The sequence below is a fragment of the Panthera uncia genome (genome assembly GCF_023721935.1).
Source record: "Panthera uncia isolate 11264 chromosome A3 unlocalized genomic scaffold, Puncia_PCG_1.0 HiC_scaffold_12, whole genome shotgun sequence".
NCBI lineage: Eukaryota > Metazoa > Chordata > Mammalia > Carnivora > Felidae > Panthera > Panthera uncia.
In genome coordinates, this window is record NW_026057579.1 from 35,370,408 (window position 1) to 35,393,898 (window position 23,491).

General features: G+C 48.3%; 1 long non-coding RNA gene and 1 other non-coding gene across 2 annotated transcripts in view; one reads left to right on the top strand and one right to left on the bottom strand.

Annotated features, from left to right (window-relative positions):
* Window positions 1-12,904: 12,904 nt before the first annotated feature.
* TRNAQ-UUG (transfer RNA glutamine (anticodon UUG)) lies at window positions 12,905-12,995 on the top strand. Its single transcript has one exon. It is a non-coding gene; the product is annotated as a tRNA-Gln (tRNA).
* Window positions 12,996-19,821: 6,826 nt separating this feature from the next.
* The window catches only part of LOC125937711 (uncharacterized), an 8,863-nt gene continuing 5,193 nt past the window's right edge, over window positions 19,822-23,491 (bottom strand). Inside the window, exons 2-3 of the long non-coding RNA XR_007462479.1 lie at window positions 21,595-21,654; window positions 19,822-20,639 (exon numbers count right to left, since the gene is read on the bottom strand). This is a non-coding gene — a long non-coding RNA (uncharacterized LOC125937711). The remainder of the gene's footprint in view (window positions 20,640-21,594; window positions 21,655-23,491) is intronic.

The following is a 23,491-nucleotide window of genomic DNA, read 5'->3' on the forward strand; positions in this document are numbered from 1 at the left end:
TTTGCTCAGATTGTTTCACCAAATGGGTACGTGATCAGAGAAAACGAAATTGGGCAATGCTGTTCTGAAATGAGTGCGGCTGTAATACTCTGACAAAGGCTGAGACCGACTGAGAGACCGCAAGGCCAGGGAAGAGGGAAAAATGCTCGAGGACATCCGACTATCTCACCACTAATGAACCCAACTTTGGAATACACAGACACACAGACACCTGTAAAATGACCGTGACTGCTAGGTGTGCTTCCCCCAGAACCATTCTCGTGGGTAGCTGGAGGAGAAAAGCATATTTACACCACCTCAAATTCTGACCGCCAGCATTTGTCAGTAAGACTTTCCCTATTGTTTTGATCTTTTTATTCTAAATCCAGTAAAATTTCTTTTAACGTTTATTTATTTTTGAGAGACAGAGACAGAGCACGAGCAGGGGAGGGGCAGAAAGAAAGAGAGGGAGACACAGAATCTGAAGCCAGGTGCCCTCAGTTCATTTTAAAATTAAATTCATGTTGGGACGCCTGGGTGGCTCAGTCGGTTAAGCGTCCGACTTCGGCTCAGGTCACGATCTTGAGGTCTGTGAGTTCGAGCCCTGCCTTGGGCTCCGTGCTGACAGCTCGGAGCCTGGAGCCTGCTTGTGATTCTGTGTCTCCCTCTCTCTCTGCCCCTCCCCTGCTTGCTCTCTGTCTCTTGCTCTCTGTCTCTCTCTCAGAAATAAATAAACATCAAAAAACATTAAATTTAAATTCGTGGTTCTCAATAAATGGTAGCTGGCAGATCGCTGGTTCTCAATAAATGGTAGCTATTACTGGACAAGTTATCATTCATTACAGCGAATTCTTTACGACGCAGTGGTAGGATGGTGATCACTTACTGTTGGATTACAGTTTTCAATCCTCATAAGTCCCTATAATCCAAGAGCATAGAGACCGAGCAATGCCTTTGTCTCAATTGCTTCAGTCCTAAGATGCCCGACATAGTAGACATTCAACTAGTATGACTGAATTCTCTGAGAAAAGATATTTTAGGTTATATGTTATGAAATTACTCATAGTTGATGATTTTTTAGGCCATAAAATAGCAATATCACATGGTTTAGTCTACTGATTTCCAGGGCTCACTAAATAACCTTTTCTGAAATAACTCACTTAAGGGAGAATTTTAAAGGTTCCAGTAAGTGATTAGTTGAAAACTTCTTGGAAAAAAATGATACTATAACATTTTCTTTCTAGCACAATCTCTTCTCTATAGATGAGGGGGAAAAAAAAAAGTCACAGACACTGGGATTACTCACATTGATTTGGAGAGATAAGGCCAGAGATGAAGTTCAAGTACGGATACAAAGATTTTGCCTTTGTACTTTCTGCCTCAAGATTCGGGCATTTCTGGGGGCACTTGGGTGGCTCAGTCGGTTGAGCCTCCGAATCTTGATTTCCGCACAGGTCATGATCTCATGGTTTGTGGGATGGAGCCCCACATCGGGCTCTACGCCTGAGAAGGCAGAAGCCTGCTTGGGATTCTCTCTCCCTCCTCTCTCTCTGCCCCTCCCCTACACGCGTGCTCTTTCTCTCTGTCTTTCCCAAAATAAATGAAAATTAAAAAAAAAAAAAAGATTCAAGCATTTCTGATTTGAGAACTAACCTATTCAGCAACAAGGATGTTTAAGCATCCACCGTGTGGCTAAGGAACTAGGGGGATGCTAAACAAGGAAAACACACGAGGAGACCCACCGGTAGAACAGGGGCGCCCAGAGCAAGATTGAGGAGCCTGGACACTAGTGAGGCATGCTGGGAAGAGGTCTTGGGAGCAGAGGCCAGGACCCAAGTTGGGCTTCCAGCTCTGTGAAGGGGACAAGGGCCAACGTCCCGGGAGAGGCAGAGCGTGAAGGATGGCGGCAGGAAGATGGGCAAGCTTCAGCCGGAAACTCGTCGTCGTAACTCTCATTGCCATCGACGTCATCATTTGTAGCCACGTTCTCCACGCATTTTATTCCACAGGTGGGAACACAGCAGCCCCCACAGTAAAGCGACTAGTCCAAAGTCATCAACCACGCACGGCCCACGTTAGGGCACGATTTTAACCTATGAGGTTGTGACTCCGAGTCCTGCGGTATCTCTGCCACTTTTTCCTGTTGGGGAGAGCGCGCACCCCCCACCCCCCCAAGTGAAGTTTCACTTGTGTAGATCTTTGGAATTGGATTGTGGTATATATCCACGAACTAATTAAGCAATTCAGTAAATGCATTTAATTTAATTTTCCCCTGGAATATGTCATCACCAGTATAGCTATTGGGGAGGGGGGGGTGGGGAGGGGGGGAAAGAAAGCGAAACAAAACAAGAGAAACCATTCCTCCGGTCTGTGCTCACTGCCTTTTATGGGAATTCTCAGATTTCCCCATCAAGGTGGCTTTGAATCAGTACCAGGCCTTCTTTCATGTGGATAACAATTTAAAGATGTGATTTTCGGGGCAAGCGGCTCATAGGGGCTGGTTTTCCGTGCAGTCCGGGGACGGCGAGCGAAGACAGGGAGTACCGGGCGCGACCACTGGGGGGCACTGTGGCTCCATGGAGGGCTGCCAAGGGCTCCCCAAGGACCCGCCAAGCTGAGCACAAAAGGTGGCATTTCCAAGGTGTGCACAGCGAATTTCTTGATGAATTTACCTCCTCTGTGGAATTCTCCCTTTGAGGCGCCCCCCCCCCGACCCCCCCACAGCCTCGCTGGAGGTTGGCTGCTCTCCGACTGCGGGGTCCGGGTAGAGCACGCGGGTGTGGCGTGGCCTCGGCCAGCGTCCCGCCGCCCCACGGCCCCACGGCCCCCCAAGAACGCAACTTCATGTCACGGGGACGGCAGTCCTGACGACATCACTTAGAAGATTAAAAATAAATTGAAGCACATGTCACTTCAAAGGGAGCCCGAAAAGGACATTGGCAGGATTTGATGCATTAATGAGAAGGAGCCTGCTCTCGATTTGAACTGGATGGAAAGAGATAAGATTTTAAAGCTTGTAAGCTGCTAGTATTTCCAAAGGAATGGTTCGATTTTACGATTTAAAAAAGGAAGCCCTTCCCTCCCCCCATCCCTGCACTTGAAACCTCCTGGCTTTGACTTGGCTGTGCGCCCCACGCGGGGCTGGAGGGCGGGCTGGGGTGTGTGGGGTGTGGGGCCAGGCACCCGGTTTCCCCACGCCTGGATGGGGCGGGGGCAGTCTGCAGGGCCAGCAGCCCCCTCCGGGCCAGGCCATCTGTGCTGCCTGGGCCACCTCCCCCTGGGTGGCCTCCATCTGTAGACTCACCTAAAAGCCATCCACCTCCGGCTGGTCTTTTGTTTCAAAGACCTTCCCCAGCAGACCCAGCCCCTCTCCCAGCCTGAAATCCCACAGCTTCCAGCAGCCACTTCCTGGCTAATGGGGACGGAGCCTAATCATTCTTGTTTCTCAAGCCTCATCAGGAGGCCTGAGCGCAGAGAGAGAGGGCAGCTCTCAGGGAGGGGAGCGTGGGCAGATGTCCTCATGAAAAATTTACAAGGAATAATCAGAGGCTCTTGCTCTTCCCCCTGCGGGCAAAATCCGCCGCCCCCCACCCCCACCCCCCTGCTTGTTGCTCAGGCCCCCGCAAGAATATTGGAAAATGCCCCATCGTTTTGAAGAAAATCTGGCTCCGGGAGGCTAATGCATGGTGTTTGATGCGCTCGGCTGTCCTCCTGAGACTGGGTTGCAAATGTAGTTCAGGCGAAATTGATGAAGTATCAGTTAATCTGAGGCTGACAGTTTAGAGAGGTCACAGCTGTGAGGGCGGCCAGGGTCTCAGAGAGAACAGACGAGGAAGAGTTAAAGAGGCACAGAGAGCCCGGTGGAAGGGAGACATCGATCTTCTTGGTGGACAGGTCCCAAACCTTTGTATGTTGCCATATCTCTGAGCCCCCTCCCCCCGCCTGCCCCCTTAAGGACCATCACACACACACACACACACACACACACACACACACACACACCCCTGCAGAAGTCCAAACCCACGCCCCTGATGTTCCTTGCTCCTTAGGAAGGAAGGCGGAGAGGGCTCCTGTTCCTAATTGAAGCAGGCAGTTAGCTCGCCTAATGCAAATTTCCTTTTTTTAATTGGAACTCTGAGTCATGTCTGCCCCTTCCTGCATTTCCTGCTCCAGGAAGACTCGTCTAGGTAGATGGCGTATCTGCAGAGGGGGAGCCATGCACCGCTCAGAAGAGGTTTTCTGGGAGTGGTTATCAACTCTCTGGAAAGAGACGAGAACAGACACAAATTCACGTTTATCCCGAACTGTTTTCTGTGTGAAGATCTAGGACTCCAGGACCCAGGGATCCAACACGGAGCGATGGCTGCCGTGTGGCCGTGTTATCCGTGTGCCTTCCAAGTCACCATGTGGCTTTTACGTCTCGATTCGCCAATCATCGGGCTTTATGGGATATGAAGCCGCGGGGGGTGTGGACTCGAACAGCCGGACTTTCCCTGAGCTCCGAGAAAGATTTCAGCATGACTGCCATTTGCTTGCGGGAAAATAGGACAAGAGGTGGTAATGGACTGCATGATTAAATGGCTGGTAGACCAGAGCTGGGATTCTGACCCAATGATAGTACGGGCCGTGGTTAACGTTCACCCAGCCTTTATAAGGTGCCTTGTATATGCAGGGACTCGTATCCCTCGCTGCAAACTCGGGGGAAGATGTTTTCATTATTAGTGTGATTATTACCATATTATCTCTTTTTAAAAGAAAGGAAAATTGAGGTTTGCCAATTGTTAGCACAATCCATTCCCTCTGTCTCTTCGGGGCTGGGAACCTTTTCCTTTTCCTGGGGGTGGTGCTGGGATTTTGGGGGGGGGGGTGGCTGTTCAATGCAAAGGCTGAAAAATATGACTATGAGTGATGATAGCCAGATTGAAATAACCGCTACTTTGAGTAATTACAAGTATGTGTCTTAACAGAAACACAAGTGCTTCTTCCCGAAGTTCATGGGGGTAGGATACAAAGACAACAGCAGCCACTGGAGAAAGGAACGAACTATTTCCCCTGGAAACAGGAAGTCGCCGCACCTTCAGAGGCACCTGTAAAGTTCGTGCACGCCAAGTGCAGCGTGGGGGGGGGGGGGGGGGCTCGCCCCGGGGCCCCAGGAGCAGTCGCAGGCCGGGCCCGTGGTGCCGTGTGCGCTGGGCGGCGCGGGAAGCGGACGCGGCGATCCTGGGTCCGTCACGATCGTACAGGGTGTGTGAGCTGTTGTTCTGAGGTCCTGGATCGGGAGTCCCCCCCGCCGTCTCCTCCCCGCACGAGGTGGGTGCCGGAGTCGCCTTCCTGGGCCCTCCCCGCCGCCCCCCTCTCCCGGGCCTGCACCGCCTGAGGGCCCGTGTCTCAAACCGCCTTGAAGACGTTCGCCTGGTGTTTCCGCGGCTTCAGGCTTGAGACGTAAATGCGATCACTACCCCCCCCCCCCCCCCCCCAACCCCCCGCGACGGCCAGAACCTCACAGCTTGTGCCTGTGGGTCTAGCCAGACAGCACACCCCACATGTGCAACAGCCTCGTGCCCTTTAACCTTTGATCCTTAGTTGCAGAGAAGGGAGGGAGAATCTGTGAATGGCATCTGAAAACGTGCTTCTAAACGTGGGTGCAAAAACGCGTAGCAGCTGGCATGTTGTGTTCTTGTTTCTGACTCTATAACAAACACGTCAGTGCAGCTACCAGGGCAGTGACCAGCGACCGGTCCCCCCCCCCCCCCCCGGGGACGGAGAACTGACCTTCACTTGGGTGTGAGGAGCAAGCGCCCCCTCCTGGCCAAGGAGAAGCTCTGCACACAGGTGACTCCAGCCCACCTTGGGAAAGCCGCGCCCAGCGCACATGCGCTTTTCAGTGCCCTCCTCTGCGTCGTCTTTCTAAGGAAGAAGAGGGAGGTGTTTCTGTGCACCTCTGTCACACGGGAGGGCTTTGGGGAAGCCCTCCAACCCCTGGCTGCTCCCCAGAGCAGCAGCACTGGGGAGGAAGCAGGCAGGAAATGTTCCCGGAGGGCCTTGTTGCCTTTCTGCAGCCTGAGTTGATTTGGGGCCGGGGTGAGCCACACTCTCCACGAGTGTACGTATTCCACCCTGCTTGCCCCGCTGTTTAGAAACAATATCCAGGGGCGCCTGGGTTAAGACTCAGTTGGTTAAGCATCCGACTCTTGATTCTGGCTCGGGTCCTGATCTCAGGGTTAGTGAGTCAGAGCCCTGCGTTGGGCTCAGGGCTGACAGCACGGAGCCTGCTTGGGGTTCTCTCTCTCCCTCTCTCTCAGTTCCTCTTCCCTCATTCTCTCTCTCTCTCTCAAAATATATAAACGTTAAAAAAAAAAAAAAAGAAACAATATCCATTAACGGTAGGGTATTCTTCTGATCAATTCAAAGAGTTCCTAACTTTAGAAAACCTTAGCTAGTTGTCGTCTTAATTCAAAAAAGGGGGAAAAAAATAGAAGACCACCAAGCAACTCCTGATGATTTATAATTAGTATTAGTATTAGAATTATATGCATCTAATACAGCGATCCAGTGAGGGCCCCGGGCCCAGTAGTGCCACTGACAACTTGTTGGGACTACAAATCCCCGGCCCACCCCGGACCTACTTATAAATATTATAACTCCTCCAGTGGTTTCAATCGATAGCACATCTTCTTTTGTTTTGTTTCACTTTGCTTGACTTTTATAAGAATACAGTCAAAAGCTCAATGAGATACAGTGAGAGAAGAAAGGCAGGAGCCCTGGCTGCATTTCAGGGGCCTCAGAAACTTACCTTTCTGTGTTCATCCCCGTCAGTACCTGGGTCAGTACCCGGGTGCCATGTTGGATTTCCCCAAACGAAACCAATGAGCCGTCGGCATCATGTGAGATATGAAATTAAAAATAAAAAACATTCAAAATCTCCTAATCTCGCAGCTATGTAAATATTTATCTCAAAGGAGGTTTTCAACATGGTTTCACTAGGATCGGTTCTCTGGTAGGCTGCCCAGTTTTAACAGATGTTTTGAAAACCAACTCCAGTGAAAAGTCGGCTTTGTAACTTTATCGCAGGACCTCTGAGACCACATGGGTCAGTGAGAAGCTGCCTTTAGATTATCACGATACTAAGACAGGAAAGGAAAGGCATCCCCTGTGGGCCAAGGTCATGTGCCTGAAGACCTTTGATGGAGAGTTTAGGGCTGTGTTGTCTGCCCCTCAGCCCCAGGGAACCCTTTGGCAGACCTTCCTGTATCCTTCAGGGAGCCAAATTGGCCTTCATCGCTAGTCTAATAGATGAACCTTAAGACACAGATCTTCAAGCATCAGTCCTCTGAGAAGGACACAAGCAGGGGTACTTGAACGTCTGGTGGTGAGAAGGTGGCACAGAGGCTTCATCTCTAGGTGTGCACGTTGGCTTGGGCAATTCTGCTTCCGGTATGTGGTTGGACCTTTTCACGCAGAAATCAGAGGCTCCCGACCACAAAGATGTCTTGAAGGCAGTGATTTCCTTTAAAAGAAGATAAATCGCTTCAAAATATAGTTTGCATGTGAATCAACTTGTAAAGTACATTAGCCTATATTGCTAAGTTGGATTTGGGCAGACCTGTTTCAGGAAGTACACTTTTAACATGTGTTCAGGGCTGATAAGAACTGCGTCTAGGCGCTGATTTCTCTGGGCACATAAAATGCGGGAGGCATTGACAGGTAGATCAGCACAGAGCAGGCTGTCCTATCAAGGACTCATTTACATGTCAATGCCAGGCCCAGGGCGGTTTGATTACTTGGCTCGCATCTGAGCTTCCAGAACAAATAAAAACAGATAGATAACATTTGTGACTCTAGAGTTTCTTTTGCTCTCTGGTTACTTGTGTGTGTATTCTTAACAGATAATAATGTGAGAATGTGGGAAGTCTGGAACTGTTTTCATGTTCTAGTGCCTTTTATGCAGTGGTGGCCATTTGGACGGCGAGGTGAACTGATTAACAAAATTGCCCATGAGGCCGCTCGTGTAATGTCTTAACTTCTGTGATCAGTTTTGAAGGACAATATCTAAACTATTATAACAGTGAGGGTCTGGGGTAAAAAGGAAACAAAGGACTAGTATACCAGTGTTGATTCCTTTTCAACTCTCTGTCCCTCTGTCCCCACCAATGAACAGCCCCTAGTGGACACTGTCTTCTCACATTAATGCTTGTCGAGATGAGTATCTGTCCTTCAGCTGGGATAGTTGTCACTATTAAAATTTATTTGGTACCAAGTGACAAAATGGAATTGTCCCTTAATTGGACACGCATTTGTTGAGAGGCTAATATATTCGCTAGCTGTCTGCCATGGACATCTGGTGTCTTCCTCTGCCCAGCATCCCTTCCCGTCTTTTCCTGGAAACAATACCTTCTTCCCTAGAGGAGCGGCCCCTCCTCCCTTCCATGGGCATCCGGGACCGGCCCCTCCTTGTGCTCTGTTCTCCTGGCCCCGGTGGTTGGCGCAGGAGTGGCATAGCCCCCGGGAGACAATCCCATGACTTTCGTATGTGGACTCTGGAGAAAGACAGTCCCTTCCAGCCTCCTGTGGCTGAGGTGATGAAAACCTGTGTTTTCCTGAGGTCATACCTCACGGTCCCCTGACACCCGGAGGAAGACTGTGGACATTGAGATGAAATAATGTCACCCCGTGAAGGAACCAAAGCTGAGAGACAGACAGAATTCGGACAGAGTCAGCATTCGAGTCTCTGGACTCTGTGAAGTCAGCCCCACGGTTCTCACTCACTATGTAGGAGTGAACAAATTCCTCGTTGTGTTCAAGTGAGTTTGGATGGTGTCAGACATGTGCTACTGAAGGAGTGTGGAATAATACTCTGGCCTACAGGATAATTTGTCTTTGTGTTTACAGTATTTATGAAGCTAATTATATCAAGTCATTAGTTCTGAGCACATTATGGAGATTTTTGGACACCTCTAAAAGGGATTGATAGCAACATTCCCTCGTGCTCTTTTCCCCCTTCTCTTGCTTCTTTTTCTCACGGCGAGGATTAAAATACCATCCTCTGTTAAAAAAGAAACAAGGGGCCCCTGGATGGCCCCGTCAGTTGAGCGTCCGACTCCGGCTCTGGTCGTGATCTCACGCTTCATGAGTTCGAGCCCCTCGTCAGGCTTTGCGAGGACAGCCTGTCAGCACAGACGCGGCTTTGGATCCTCTGTCCCCCTCTCTCTGCCCCTGCCCCGCTTTTGCTCTCTCAAAAGTAAATAAATATTTTTAAAAAAGAGAAAAACGCTTGCAAAATAGGGTGATTTGCCACCGTGAAATGAAACCAAGACCTGATTTACTGTTTCGGTCTCTCGCAGAATCGTGACCGTTTATTTTTTTTATCTGTGATTTTGTTTTCAATTATCTTAGGCGTTATCACGTAATTTACACATCTGTGGTGATGCTACGTCTCCTCTATTTCCAATGAGTTGGCGAGAACACCATCTCTCCATCTCTAATCATACATACGTGGTAATTCTACAGTTGTAGTTTTGAAGAGCCGTTGAGAAGACAGCCCTGAATGGTAACTTGAGTCTGGCTTACTAAAGAAATCACAAGCCAGGTTGGCTACAGTATCTTGTCACACTGAACTTTGAAAGCATCTGACCTTCTGGATCATCTATAAAATGCGAGAAGGGTTACATACTCTTTATTTAATATCATATGTAAACCACACTAAAATCCTTTCATTAAGCAAAGGGCAACATTTTAGGTGCAGGGAATTTTATTTTACTTTTTTAACTTACTTTTTACTTTATTATTTTTTTATGAATATAATTTATTGTCAAATGGGCTTCCATACAACACCCAATGCTCATCCCAACAAGTGCCCTCCTCAATGACCATCACCCATTTTCCCCTCTCCCCCACCCAGTCCCCCACCTTCAGTTTGTTCTTTGTATTTAAGGGTCCCTTGTGGTTTGCCTCCCTCCCTCCCTGTTTGTAACTATTCCCCCCCCTTCCCCCATGGTCTTCTGTTAAGTTTCTCAAGATGCACATATAAGTGAAAACACATGATATCTGTCCTACTCTGACTGATTTCACTCAGCATAATACCCTCCAATTCCATCCACGTTGCTGCAAATGGCCAGATTTTATTCTCTCTCCTTGCCAGGTAGTATTCCATTGTATATATAAACCACATCTTCTTTATCCATTCGTCAGTTGGTAGACATTTAGGCTCTTTCCATAATTTGGCTATTGTTGAAAGCGCAGTGCAGGGGATTTTAATTAAACTGACATAGTTGAGACCAAAAAGATACCGTGGACCTTGTAGCTTATCTTCAGCTCTTGCAACATGACTTGAAACACAGCTGGGTGTTGCTGTTCTATGAGACAGTGAAGAGATTTCTTCGGTATTTAAACATATTCATATGACCCGTTCGATAAACCTAAATATAAACGCAATCTCCTACACATTCAGAGATGGCATTCACCATGTCTGTGAAAAGCTCACATTGCTAATTGATTCCAATCGTGTCTTCAGAAGGGGAAATCAGTGATGGCACTTGGGAACCAGAATTCCTGTCAAGTTCTAAACGCTGGGCGCATGCATTTAGCCATGAGCCAATCTGATTTAAATCAGCACTGTCCATGAGAAATATTCTACCTGCCATTTGTGATCTGAATTCCGGTGTACGGGAGCCATTGAAATACGGCACACGTCAAAAACGGTCATGAGGCATTTTTGCTCGTAAATAAATAAGGCAGTGGCTGACTGTTGCTCCTTAGTTGCCTTTTGGGATAAGCTATCAAGCCTGCCTTTCCCCCGGTCTTCTTAAAGCCAACGAAGATGGTTTTGTTCTGCGGGTGCATTTCTTGGGATACTCCAAATGCTCCATCGGTGTCTCCCCTCCCCCAGGTGAGGCCTTTGTTCTTGTTGGCGGCCATGTAAGAAAATCCAGGGGCCCGGCCTCTCTTTCACCCAAACAGACCACAGAGATTTGATAACAGTCTTGTTCTTGCCTTGCCTCTCTTTTCGACAGCATGGCGCCGGGCACGCTACCAAAAGGAATCTTCTTGCCCTTCTCAACGTCATCCATTTTTATTTTTTTAAATGTTTTATTTATTTTGGGGCAGGGGGAGAGAGAGCGAGTGAGAGAATCCCAAGCAGGCTCTGTGCTGCCAGCCCAGAGCCTGATATGGGATTCGAACCCATGAACTGTGAGATTGTGACCTGACCCAAAGTTCGATGCTCAACTGACTGAGACACCTGGGCACCCCGACATCACCCATTTTTTCTTTTCCTTTTTAAGTTTATTTATGTATTTTGAGAGAGACAGAGAAGGGGGGTGGGGAGAGAATCCCTATCAGCACAGGGTCCTAAGCGGAGCTCGAACTCACGAACCCCTGGACCATGACCTGAGCCGAAACCGAGAGTTGGATGCTTAACCAACTGAACCGCCCAGGTGCCCCTATTTTTAAACGGCTCTTCCATCACGTGCAGAACAAAGGTTCCTGCTGGCAAGCCAGATGTCAGAAGTCCTTCTGAAGTGTCCTGGCCAGCTCTGGGAAGGCCATCTGCGGGATCAAAACCCTGCTGTTCTTTCCCCCCGAAAAGAACACGACCTGGCCTGAAACAAGCCTTCCTTTTCTTCTGCCGGTCGCTCCTTGCCCTGTCGTCCTGCCTATGAACACCTGCCCCTGTGCGGCTGCTGGGGCCTCTCTCTTCTTACTGGATGCCGTGCTGCCTGGTTCAGGAATCGCTCAATAAAGCCAGCTGGGTCTTCCCATTTTCTTGGCTGAATTTTGTGGGGGTTCTTGAAGGACCTCAAATATCACCTGGACTTGCTAATTCAAATCCATCTACTTAGAAACACACGTGCTCGTTTGCACTTCGCGTATTTTAAGACGCCAGAGAGGCAGACTTAGCGTTACAAAACAAAGGACAGCTAGTTCCAGTATCAAAGTAAGAACAGTATAAATGCACACAGAAAGGAGTTACCGTGAGATTTTAGTGCTATTAATTATGTCAAGTTGTCCCCAGAACACCGTGTCCACTGTGGCCACACACAAACTCCTGGAGGCAACTTTGTACACAAAGGAGGGGAGGAAGGCCACCTAATACTTTATTATTAGCTAGCTCACTGGACCCCAACTTTAGCACAGGGCAGAGTGAACTGGGCTGGACATTGCAGAAAACTTTATTTTCCTTTCATTTGTTTAAAAAACACATTTTTGTAGCCAAAAAAAAAAAAAAAGGGAACGTTCGCTGCTAGGAGTTTGTTGCTGTGCTAAGTTTAGAATCTGGCACTTTTACCGGAAGTGCTGTAAAATATATGCTTTCGAAAGTGCCACCTCGGGGCGCCTGGGTGGCTCAGCTGGTTGAGCGCCTGACGTTAGCTCAGGTCGTGATCTTGTGGTTCTGGAGTCTGAGCCCCACGTAGGGCTCGCCGCTGTCGGTCTCTCAGCACAGAGCCCTCTTTGGATCCTCTGTCCCCCTCTCCCTGCCCCTCCCCTGCTTGCACTCTTCCCAAAATAAATACATGCTTAAAAAAAAGTGCCACTGCAATGCCTTTCTGTTTACGTGTAATGTTTTCCCTTCACTTTTACATTTGTTACATTCACGAAGGTGTTCCCAGCGCTTATGAGGTTGCACTTATATGAGAGAGAGAGAGAGAGAGAGAGAGAGAGAGAGAGAGAGAGAATTGCATGAGACCTGGTGGTTATTTGTACCCTTTGTGGTCTCGAGACCTATTTTTTCCTTCTTTACTTATTATGTGGGTGCTATGCCCCCATGAAACGCTACCGTGAGCCCAGGAAAGGATTGTTGCCGTGCCCTCAATATCTCAGATGTCCGAGAAACCTAAGAGCCCTCTGTGCTTCTGGATGGATCTGAAGATAGGGGAAGTCGAACAGTCCACAAGCAGAATATGGAAAGGACTTCAGAGCATCAAGGGACGCCTGGGTGGCTCAGTCGGTTAAGCACCCGACTTTGGCTCAGGTCATGATCTCACGGTTCGAGATCGTGGGTTCGAGCCCCACGTCGGGCTCTGTGCTGACAGCTCGGAGCCTGGAGCCTGCTTCTGATTCTGTGTCTCGCGCTCTCTCTGCCCCTGCCCCACCCTCCACTCAAATATGAATAAACATTAAAAAGACTCTAGATGAGCATCAAGTTGCCAAATCCCTCCTACCACAATCCTGATGAGGAATGTGGGGAGGGTCTTGAAATTGGGGGAATAGTAGGAAGTATTGTACAAGGGGGAAGGAGATCCTTGGAAGTGACAGATGTCCTGAACAAGTACATCCGCCTCTGAGAAGGTGTGGGGTGTCACATTGCCTGCCTGGCGAGCAGCTCTTTGGTGTCCCTAGGAAAAGGGCATCGTGCAAGCCTGCACCCAGGTTGGTCCTGGCCTCTCGGAGCTGCCCTGCTGGCTAGATACTGTGACTCCAGCTGTAGCCAGGAATAGAACGAGAGCTTAGTGTTTTTTCTTCAGTGGATAAAACCGAGCTCATTCACAGACATTGAAAGAACCTGCCACTGTTATTGATTCAGAATAAAATCCTCTCTTATTTATTTATTTATTTATTTATTTATGTTAACGTTTATTCATTTTTGAGAGACAGAGAGAGACAGAGCGTGAGCAGGGGAGGGGCAGAGAGAGAGGGAGACACAGGATCCGAAACAGGCTCCAGGCTCCGAGCCGTCAGCACAGAGCCCGACGCGGGGCTCGAACCCATGAACCGTGAGATGGTGACCTGAGCCAAAGTCGGATGCTGAACTGACTGAGCCACTCAGGCGTCCCAGAATAAAATCCTTTTAAAAGGAGACTCTGGAAAGACTTTGAGCTGAGAAGGATCCCAGCCTGGGATGTTGTCGATGGACGAGTGGTCGCAGCTCCAGAACTGAGCTCCAAAGGCCTGCAACTCTCCAAACCCTGCTAACTCACTCTGGTGGTGTTCTTTTTTCAGTGGAATGTTTTCAGTGTTCGGACTGTCCTACTTGTCCTTTTCCTTCCCTGGAAGCTCTTCTCTGTCTCCTTTGCCATCCCACCCTCCTTCCCCCGTCCCTAAAGGATGAAGTCATTCAGCTTGGCCCCGTAGCTTCCTCTCTCTCCTACTTTCTGGTGACCTCATGCGGGTCTGCAGCCTCAACTGGAAGGGAGTTAGTTCTGCACGGAAGGCCCCGCATTTACATCTGCAGCCATCTCTCTGAGCTCCAGGCTCCGACCTCCACCTCCCTGTGAGTCTCCAAGTTTCCCGGGCCCCAGACTTGGCAGTTACCCTTAGAGATTCTCTTTTTCCACTGTGATCTCTAGGCCCAAGCCATTTCTGCTGTTCCACCATCAAAATGAATCCCACGTCAAAAACCCATCGCTCTGTGTCTCCTGCCAGGGTCCCGGCCAAGCCGCTCTCACCTCTTGTCCAATGAGTGCAACAGCATAGTAACTGGTGTCCTTGTTTTCATTGTTTCCACTCTTCCTCACTTCCGACGCTCTGGACCCTACCTTCAGGAACGTGTTACGTGAAATAATCTTTTCTCAAATACAGAGAAGTGTACTTCTGTCCGAGCCCTCCGTCGGCTTCCCATTGCAATCAGAACCAAAGCTAAATCGTTCTTCACGGTCTGTGGACTCTGCCTTCTGCCTTCCTGGCCACCCTCTACCTCCCTCCTGGCCTCCTGCACAGCCTCCTTGACTCTCTACAGGACATACTCGTCAGAAAGGCCCTCCCGGCCCAGCAAGTCTGCATGTCCTTTTTCTTTCAGCTCTCAGATCGCAAGTGTCCATTGCCAAGAAGGCTCAGTTGACCTCTCTCTCTGGTGTATCCAGTCCCCCTCCCCCCGCCCCCACCACTTGTTCCGTTTTCATTGATTTCATTTGTCAACATAAGAGATTATCTTCTTGATTTATTTTTGTATTAGTTAATTATCTGTTTCCCAGTGAAATATAAGATCTGTCAGCACGGAATCCGTGTCTGTCTCATTCACTGCTTTGTCTGGCACAGGGTTCCAAGTGCATTTGACAACTGCACAGGTGAAAGAATGAATGAACGGATGGATGGTTGAACGAAGTACAATTGTAGAGCAGGGCGATCTCTGAAAACCTACCCCGCACCTGAAACGCCCAGGCACGTCCACGGCTGCCATTTGTTTCTTCATTAAAGGGAGAAGTGGTCCCTTTAGTAGAGCTTTTCCTTTCGCGGTGCTGGTGTGACAGATCCAGAGAGGGGTGCCTCGGTGCCACAAAGTCTGTTGACAGATTGGAGGGGGCTTAGAGAAGAATATGGGATGAAAGGACCAAAGAGATTGATTTATGAGCTGAATTAAACCTGCGGAATGCATGCCTAGAGGACTGCAAAACACGGGCAGGAAATACTGTACAAAATTTGGAACATGTACAGAGGTAGGACAGAGATGAATTATTTAGCTCTGTGCGCATATTTGTAATTAGCAGACAGAGGACGAATGGAGCCTTGGCTGTTAGGCCCCAGGAGCTGCCTTCCCCAGGACGGTCACGGTGGTCCTTTTACTGATGGACAGAAAAAGCTACCAAAGGCAAACGTGGGAATTGGGGATTGCTACTTCCAGCATTTTCCTAATGAGGCCAATACTCCGAAAATCTTTGAAAGAGCAGAGGAGCATTCTGGAAAAGTGTCATCACTTTTTATGTTTACTCAAACTCCTTATCCATCTTCTGGCTCGGACTCAGAATTCAGTCGAGGTGGTCCCAAGTTCAGGTTAAACAGATTTTCAGGGAATGAAGTGGGAATGGTGGCTTCTCACACCTTCTACTGTGTATGTCCTACTGCTGCTGTGACAGATCACTCAGCATTTAGCAACTTCAACAACACAAATGTATTCGCTTAAAGTTCTGTGGGGTGGAAATATGACACCAGTCTCACTGGGTACAATCCGTGGGTCAGCCCGCTGTGCTCCTTCCCGGAGCTCTAGAGAAGAATCCGTTTCCTCGCTTTCTGTGGCTGCCAGAAGCCTCCCACGTTCCTGGCCTGGTGGCCCTTCTTCCATCGTCAAAGCCAACCAGGATGTACTTTCTATGCCTTCCTTCAGTGGCCGCGTCCTCCTCTAACTCGTCTTCTCTCTCCCCTTCCGCTGGGAAGGACCTTGGTGGTTACAGCGGGCTTATCTGGAGAATCCAGGATAAACGTCCCTTTTACCGGAGAGCCGATGTGTGTCTTGATTCCGTCTGCGACCCTCACTCTGCTTTGCCGCATCGCATAACACATTCACAAGATCTGGGGATTGGGACGTGGGCATCTTTGCTGTTGGTGGCGGGGCATTATTCTGCTGACGGCATCGAATGAGGGCATTTGTGGAGATGTCGGGGGCCGTGCTGAGGCACAAAGAGGTCCTTCCTGAGCTTCACGCCTCTGGTTCTGAGCACTCGGGCTCTCCCGGTGATCAGGTTCACTTTTAAACCCGTATCGAGGACACATTAGTACCGTCGGCCAGTCAGGATCCCAAGGAGAAACAAAGGCATGCTCTCTGACCTGCCGAGTCCTACCAGGAGCCTGGGGCAGGATGGCCTGGGACACGTGAGGGCATAGAGAGGAGGAGACAGCAGACATTGACATGCAGAGTTTAGAAATGAAGACATGGAGAGGCAGGAAATTTGCGTCTGTGGCTCATGGTCAATAACCAGTGAGTTGTGGAGCTGGGTCAGAACCAGGCGTTGAATTCTAGTGCTTTATTCGCCACGTTCTACCTCATTAGCCATGACATGCGTCCCCTTAGCCGACTACCATAACACAGGGAAGGACACTGAGAGGTGACGGGAAGAGCTGTTCCCCTGAGGCAAACAGAAAGATGCCGAGCGAAAGCCAATAACAGGGGCACAAAATGAAGAAACAGTGAATGTGTGAGAAAGATCACTTCTGGGGGAGCTACAATATTTGCAAAGTAGGTGGTGACAAACAGAGGCCAAGGGCAAACGGAATGCTCACGTTCCCAATGTGGTGGCCGCGGCCAAGGACACAAACGATGGTGAGAAAGGAAATTGGTTCCACAGCTTTGTGGGGCAGCTGCTAGCCCAGGCGTTGGCTGATGCGCTTTGTGGCTCTGGGCCTTCGTGTTCATGGCCAAGGACTCAGGATGGCCGGTGGCTTAGCCCCAAAGAAGGGACTCCTTTCCCTCAAACAGACCTGAAGCGCGGCCTTGACTTAGATCCTGAGTTACACCTGTGTGGGGATTCAGAACACACACACACACACACACACACACACACACACTGAGCTGGTAGCCACTTGAGAATTGCTCGTGATGATTTGGGATTCTAACATATTTACATTTCTTTAAATGGATTTAAAGCTCTTCCCCAAACCTCCTCCAACCACACAGTGTTAATAAAATTTCATCCTACTACTAGTTAACGATGGGTTTTGATCGAAAAGCTCTAAATAATGCTCCGTAATGGTGTCATTCATTGTGACCCTACCTGCTGTCGTTTGTCTGGGCACATGGACCTCTAGATCCTGGATCTCACCTTGTATCTTGGTAAAATCAGAACCTAAGTTCTAATTTTTAAAAACCTTGTACTTTTGTAATGGATGTCGAATAAAAAATTTCCACATTACATATCTGCAAGGCAACATTTAAAACTTGGTGGAGGCGGGGCACCTGGGTGGCTCAGTCGGTTGAGCTTCAGCTCAGGTCATGATCTCATGGTTGGTGGGTTCGAGCCCCGCGTCGGGCTCCATGCTGACAGCTCAGAACCTGAAGCTGTTTTGGATTCCGCGGCTCCCTCTCTCTCTGCCCCTCGCCTGCTCGTGCTCTCTCTCTCTCTCTCAAAAATAAACATTAAAAACAATTAAAACTTTGTGGAGATGCTGCCCTCTTCCAGCTCAGACTGCAATTCCATAACGAAAAGAAAATGTCATGTTCCTTCAGCAACAATGATCTTTCTGTGCGTTTTGTGTTCTTGAGCCTCTTTGTTTACATTGAAAGTGTTTCTAATAAGCTGTGTTTCATATGAATATGCGAAAGGATCAGTCCAGCTTATCTTCTGAATTAAAGTTCTATATATGTGTTCTCCCTGCTACTCTATGAGGCAATTTCAGCATTTTCTTAGAGTGATCAATAAAGTGAAATTTTAAAAAGAGAAAAAAATTACAAAGACGTCTCTGTTCAGCTGCCGTAGGCAGATGACTTTTCTTATATAAAGAGAACATTCCTGGAAGTGGATTTCATTAATTTCAAACAGCAAATACATGTAGTTTTTAAAAGGGGGAAAAAAATAACATTACCCACCTAAGCCAACAACACTACAGCATGGGATTCTTTATAAAATCATAAATCTAGTTACTTCAGTGAGCATCACAAGCATAATATAAGGTGTTATTGCTACTTATGTTATAAAAGGGTGCATACATTAGCATGCATGGGGATTGTCTGAGACTCTACCCTGCATGACATCTGCTTCCTTTTAACAACGACAACAAAAACGAAACGAAACAAAACCACGTTCATTGTACCTTAAGATTTCAAAAGAATAAAATGCAAAACTGGATTATGTTTCAAGGTGAAAGTCCTCTGTTGACTAAGGATGCTTCCATTTTCATTGCAACTGTGGTTCTTGGTCTCTTTTTGGTAAACTTTTTGCCATCACAAGCTGAGGCGTGGATATATTTATAGTTCAGTTTCATTTAACTATGTTCATTTGTAATGATCTGTGACAGATTTATACGATCATAGATTCTTGGTGTCACTGTTGGATTATTTATATTTCTATAAATTAAGGCCATTATTATCAAAGATGGCCCCTGACAGTACGATGCAGTGGTTGGAAATAACATTTAATATTTCCTGAGCCCTGATGAATTCTCTCTGGATTGCATCCTGGTGTAGACTAAGAAATCGTTGTCTTTGCTGGAAAAAAGGAGGTCTTGAATAATAATAATAATAAGCCACTAATGAAAGACAAAAATTTCAGGACTATTTGTAGACACTGGTTTTTAATCTTCCTAATGATAGCCCTGACGATAAATAGATGAGAGGGATAATACATAGCTGATAACACCAACGGACCAGGCTCCTCTCCCTCCTCATTGCGTGCGATTAGCCTCTAGGATAGATTCACATCATGCATTTTAAATCTTCCTTTTATCTCTGTGTTGGAGGATGATGTCTCTACCAAGCCCTTTTTAAGCAAGAGTTTTATGACAGATGGGGCAGATGAGAACCTTTCTCTCCCTGGCACCAATAAAACAATCAAAGTTAATTGGTGACTTCAGCATAAAACAGTTTATTTGTGACTGTAGAATACTGCAAATTAATAATCAGATATAGAGGACGGGGGCAGAAAAGATGAAAGGAAAATGGGGGCCTCAGACTGCTTTTAAAAAATCTCTTTATAGAGCCAACCTGGTTGCACAAGCTGGACACAGCAGGGCTGGGGTCCTGGCTTTGCCCCATCCTGGCTGTGTGACCTCTGTCCAGTTGTCCAATCTCATTGAGCTTCGACTTTTATGTCTGTGATACTGGGCTGCATTTGTCACAGAATTTCAGGAGTTAAATGCAACAAATTAAATTAACGTGGATTAATCTAAGATTTCTAAAATGGGTAAATTTGCCAGTCATCTGTCCAGCATATGGAAACAGAATGAGCATTTATTATGGGAGAGCTAGAATATTCGACAGTGAAACGATTGGATTTACCAGCCTGGAAACTGGAGTGTGTGCTGTCAGGAACGCGATCCTGTCTCAAGAAAGCAATCTCTACATTACCAGCCGTTTTAATTTCCCATTCGGATTAAGCTACTTGAGCGATGGTTCATTTATAGTCAACAACACTCTCTGGTGTAAGTGTGGAAAATACCTCAACTTCATAAATTAAAAAAAAAAAAAAAAAACAAAACCCTGAGTTTCCGCATTTGGTATTTATCGAAGTGCCATAAACCATTAAGCGCATTTAAACGTAAAAAAACAAATACAGGAGGGAACTAGCCCAGGACTTTGGTGTTAGGTTTGACTGCGTCCTAATCCCAGCTGTACCTTTCCCGAAAATGCTAGCTTGTTTTTTCAAGCCGTGGTCTCCTATGTAACAAAAGGGGAGCAGGGATGCCTACTGATGTCGTCTGCAGGCTGGATGGACGGCGGGCACGGAGCCAGCTCGGCGATGGCAGCCAATCTCCTGGGGCTTCCCCTTCCACCAGACCGTGGCCCGTGTCTGGTCCTCACCCGGCCCCAGACATGGTCCCAGACGTGTCACTGAGGCAGTATTCCTGAGCTCAGTACGAGAGGCAGCCCGGGGGGGGGGGGGGGTCCGGGAGAGATTTGGACTCGGGAATCAGAGGGACTGGAATCCGTGTTGGAACATTCTAGTTATGGCAAACTGGAGCCATCCGTTGAGGCTCGAGACTCCTCGTTTTGAAATGGAAGGCCTGGGGGCCCCTCAGGTGGCGCCACATCGCCCCAGAAACTTCTGGCAACGGTAGGAACCGCTTATACTCAGCTGCATTTCAGCGACATCATGGTGGTTTCATTCAGTGAACCCAGGTTCGGAGGATTAAACTCTCTTGAGCGATAGCCCCTGTGGTTATTTCTCGTTCATCTGTAAATATGAGGTTGATTTCAACCTTCTGTATGCTCGTGGCAGGATACAACGTCCCTCTGTCTTTGGTTGTGGATGAGAGCCTGCTAGCGTTTAACCCGCTGGGATGTATCTGGCCGGCAGAGATTGCTAGAAAAGAGCAGAAGATTACCAGAACACTTGCATTCAAGGATGAGCTTTAGAAGGGGAGATTAATCAGAGGTTAAAAGGGACATCATATATATCGTTTTAGTAATTTCCTTCCGCTGTAGGTGGCCGATCACCGTGTAATGTTTCTGCCCCCGAATGGATTCTCGTAGAAGCTGAATTTGCGGCATCATTGTGCTCGGGGCCACCCGCGTCTTGTGGGGTAACTGGAAATGCAAGGGCTCAGCGGGCTTGCGTTTAGTGAAGGCCTGGGGGCAACCCATCTGGTTCGCACCTGTCTTGGTTAAAAATATGACCTCGCCAAAAGATGTGTGAGATAGTCCGTGTCAGGCCACTGGGGAAGATCACCCGAGATCTAGCGTATGGTGTTGAGATGATCCAGATGAACTAAACCTGATCGCCAACCGCCCCCCCCCCCCCCACACTGGATACCCTTGATCACTCAGTGTGTCTGACATACCAGTCCCGTCCTCACCAGGCATCCTGCTCTTCAGCAGCAGGCTCTGGACCTCCTCCTGGGGCTGTTCACCGAGGGTACTGTGGCTCTTGCTGGCGTACCTGTCCTACTCTTCCTCCTCTGCTGTCCCCTTCTCGTTCAGGACCCTGATCTCTGCAGCTCCTGCTCTGACCATCGTTGGTCAGTACTTGATCTTTCCTGGGTCTGAAACCCCGCCTGACCACCCGGCTCCTGCTTGGTTGGTCCCTGGATTAATGAACTGGGGCCCTCATCTTCCAACTCCCGACGTGGGCCTCCCCTACCCAGCCAAGGGCGGCGGGTGGTAGGAAGTACGTCTGGAGCAGGTGGAGTGTGAATGGACGTGACCTTGTCTTCACTAAGCCATCCCTTAATTAACACGGTGGCCACCACCTTCCATGTTGGCTTTCTGAGCATGGGTTTCCCAAGCTGACCTCACGGAAGCTTTCCAGCTGTGCTCACCTGCGAGGATTTTGTTCCTGGTTTGGGGTCTATTTCCATCAACAAAGCCGTTCGGGAAGACTGAAAGGAAAAGGAACTTTTATAATATTGTAAATCTACCCAGTTCCCATCTCCGTTTTGTAAGTCTGTTCACAATACCTTATCTACTATTTTCTTTGGCTAGGTTCGGAGTTACAGATTGGGGAAAAAATCTGAACAAAATTATGACTTTAAGTCAATTATACGGTTTTTGTTTTTGTTTTTGTTTTTTTGCACATGATTTAAGTACTTCATTTTTGCCTTGCTTCTTTTTATTTGATAGTTTTCTTAAGAGTGAAGAGTCAAATAAGATCGAAGAACTCTCCCCTTAGGAGAGATATGCTGCGTGAGATCACCTGAGCGGCCTGGGAACTAACCGGCTTCGCGGAACCCTGCTCCACGGCGGGCGCCTGCCCAGGGAGAGGGCACGTGAAGGGCAGTGAACGCTCTGAAGTTACGTGTTGTGGGAATGCGATCTCTCACCCCAGGGGTCAATTCCATAGCAGAATTTCAGAACAAATTATGATCCTTGAAGTTTACAAACCACTAATCTGAAACCGGGGTCTCACAGGAGAGGGCTCTGGGACTCAGGAGTGTTAAGATCCAGGGGTGAATGAGCATCAACGTGGGATCAAAGAATATGGTGTATGTGACACTGACCACGAGCTTCTATGTCTTGAGGAAAGATTTGTGAACCATTTGGTAGTCTTAAACCCCATTTAGATGTAAGAAATCTGGGGGCCAAAGGTCGCATAACAGGACCCCTGCTTTCTAACTGTTGCAGCCAATGCTTTTCCTGCTTATTTAAAAAATTTCTTTTTTTTAATGTTTATACATTTTTGAGAGAGGGAGACGGAGAACATGAGCGGGTGAAGGGCAGAGAGAGAGGGAGACACAGAACTTGAAGCGGGCTCCAGGCTCCGAGCTGTTAGCACAGAACCCGACGTGGGGCTCGAACCCATGAACCTTGAGATCACGACCTGAGCCGAAGTCGGAGGCTTAGCGACCGAGTCACCCAGGAGCCCCTCCCTGCTACTTTAATTGGCTCCCATCTCCCGAGGAACTCGTATGGCTCACTTCATTAGAGAGATAGGAGACAGGGTTCTGGCACACTAACACTCTTTAACATGTGTTTTGTGTCCTTATCTTATTGACTCAACCTGCAGATACATCTGCCAGAAATGTCCAATTGCTCCTTTGTCTGAAGAAGATTTTATATTGATCTTAATCTAATTAGCTGGTTTGAACTATGGTTTGTGTCAGGATTTCTGTCTTGATCTAATTAGCTACTGTAGTCGAAGCAGCATGGAGTTGAAGTCATAATTGCTGGTGTGCAGAAGGCTCTCCCGTCAGGGTCTATGTGCCGGATGGAGACATTTCTAAACGCTGCAGACCACTGACGGCTTAAATACGTCTGCTCAGTTGGCTCCAAATTCTTCTAGAAATGTCATTGGACTCGGAGCCAGAAATATCCATGACCTCAAACCTCGGCTCCCCATTTTCGAGCTGTGTGACCTTAGGCAAGTTCGCTTAATCTCTTTAAGCCTCATTTTCCTTATCTGCAAACTAGGCAGGGCTCCCAGGATTAAGGGACCAGACAGCTAGCCAGGTAGCCGTGTACAGATTCCTACGGAACTAGCTTAGTTCCTGGCACGTGGCAGGTCAAAGCTTCTGGTTCCCTCCTCGCACATCTTCCTGCAAGTCTGCCTGAGATTTTCTCTGCCCTGCATGATTCCCCATTTCCTTCTAACCCTCCCTCCCTCTCTCCCTCCCTCTCTCCCTCCCTCCCTCCTGCCTTCCTTCCTTCCTTCCTTCCTTCCCTCCTACCTCCTTCCTGTCCTCCTCCCTCCCTCTCTCCCTTCCTTCCTCCCTTCCTTCC